Raw genomic sequence first — 2500 nt, 5'->3', positions numbered from 1 at the left:
TTTATTCCTGACCGTTGGGACTTGGAAAAATTTCGAGTCAGCCGGTTTGGCCGGTTCGACTTACCGCGAGACGGAGAAAAGTAGATTCGGTCGATCTGTTTTTCGCAGTTTTTGTGAAAAAAAAATTTTGGTCAATTTTTTCAACGTTAAAAACGTGTTCGGGCTGCCTTTTTATCCATGGATTAAGCGCCGAAAAATTTTTAAAACGCATAATAAAAAAGTTTATTCTTGACCGCAGGGACTTAGAAAAATTTCGGGTCGCCGCGTTCGACCTGCTGGCATTACCGCGCGGCCTGGACAGCCCGCTTCGACCGATACATTTTTTTCATTTTCAGAGAAAAAAAAATTTTTGTCAATTTTTTCAACCTTAAAAACGTTAATAAACTGCACTCTTATGCACGGATTAAGCATTGAAAAATTTTTAAAACATGTAATAAAAAAGTTTATTCTTGACCGTTCGGACTTAGAAAAATTTCGAGTACCTCGGATCGCCGGCTGGAATTACCGCACGGCCTGGACAGCCCGCATCGACCGATACATTTTTTCCATTTTCAGTGAAAAAAAAATTTTTGTCAATTTTCTCAACGTTAAAAACGTTAATAAACTGCGTTTTTATGCGTGGATTAAACATTGAAAAAATTTTGAAATATGTGATGAAAAAGTTTACTCTTGACCGTTCGGACTTAGAAAAATTTCGAGTACCTCGGATCGCCGGCTGGAATTACCGCACGGCCTGGACAGCCCGCATCGACCGATACATTTTTTCCATTTTCAGTGAAAAAAAAATTTTTGTCAATTTTCTCAACGTTAAAAACGTTAATAAACTGCGTTTTTATGCGTGGATTAAACATTAAAAAAATTTTGAAATATGTGATGAAAAAGTTTACTCTTGACCGTTCGGACTTAGAAAAATTTCGAGTACCCCGGATCGCCTGCTGGCATTACCGCACGGCCTGGACAGCTCGCTCCGACGAATCGGTTTTTTCCATTTTTTCCGAAAAATAAATTTTTGTAATTTTTTTTAATGTCAAAAACGTTAATAAACGTCATGTTTACGCATGGATTAAACATTGAAATAATTTTAAAACGCTTATTAAAAAAGTTGTTGTCGACCGTGGGACTTAGAAAAATTTCGGGAAGTCCGATTCGCCTGCTGGAATTACCGCACGGGCTGGACACCTCGCTCCGACGAATCGGTTTTTTCCATTTTTTTTGAAAAATAAATTTTTGTAATTTTTTTTAATGTTAAAAACGTTAATAAACGTCATGTTTACGCATGGATTAAACATTGAAATAATTTTAAAACGCTTATTAAAAAAGTTGGTGTCGACCGTGGGACTTAGAAAAATTTCGGGAAGTCCGATTCGCCTGCTGGAATTACCGCACGGGCTGGACACCTCGCTCCGACGAATCGGTTTTTTCCATTTTTTCCGAAAAATAAATTTTTGTAATTTTTTTTAATGTTAAAAACGTTAATAAACGTCATGTTTACGCATGGATTAAACATTGAAATAATTTTAAAACGCTTATTAAAAAAGTTGGTGTCGACCGTGGGACTTAGAAAAATTTCGGGAAGTCCGATTCGCCTGCTGGAATTACCGCACGGGCTGGACACCTCGCTCCGACGAATCGGTTTTTTCCATTTTTTCCGAAAAATAAATTTTTGTAATTTTTTTTAATGTTAAAAACGTTAATAAACGTCATGTTTACGCATGGATTAAACATTGAAATAATTTTAAAACGCTTATTAAAAAAGTTGGTGTCGACCGTGGGACTTAGAAAAATTTCGGGAAGTCCGATTCGCCTGCTGGAATTACCGCACGGGCTGGACACCTCGCTCCGACGAATCGGTTTTTTCCATTTTTTCCGAAAAATAAATTTTTGTAATTTTTTTTAATGTTAAAAACGTTAATAAACGTCATGTTTACGCATGGATTAAACATTGAAATAATTTTAAAACGCTTATTAAAAAAGTTGGTGTCGACCGTGGGACTTAGAAAAATTTCGGGAAGTCCGATTCGCCTGCTGGAATTACCGCACGGGCTGGACACCTCGCTCCGACGAATCGGTTTTTTCCATTTTTTTTGAAAAATAAATTTTTGTAATTTTTTTTAATGTTAAAAACGTTAATAAACGTCATGTTTACGCATGGATTAAACATTGAAATAATTTTAAAACGCTTATTAAAAAAGTTGGTGTCGACCGTGGGACTTAGAAAAATTTCGGGAAGTCCGATTCGCCTGCTGGAATTACCGCACGGGCTGGACACCTCGCTCCGACGAATCGGTTTTTTCCATTTTTTCCGAAAAATAAATTTTTGTAATTTTTTTTAATGTTAAAAACGTTAATAAACGTCATGTTTACGCATGGATTAAACATTGAAATAATTTTAAAACGCTTATTAAAAAAGTTGGTGTCGACCGTGGGACTTAGAAAAATTTCGGGAAGTCCGATTCGCCTGCTGGAATTACCGCACGGGCTGGACACCTCGCTCCGACGA

This window comes from Nomia melanderi, unplaced genomic scaffold (genome assembly GCF_051020985.1).
Source record: "Nomia melanderi isolate GNS246 unplaced genomic scaffold, iyNomMela1 scaffold0064, whole genome shotgun sequence".
NCBI classification, from domain to species: domain Eukaryota; kingdom Metazoa; phylum Arthropoda; class Insecta; order Hymenoptera; family Halictidae; genus Nomia; species Nomia melanderi.
Note: the sequence above shows the minus strand (reverse complement) of the source record.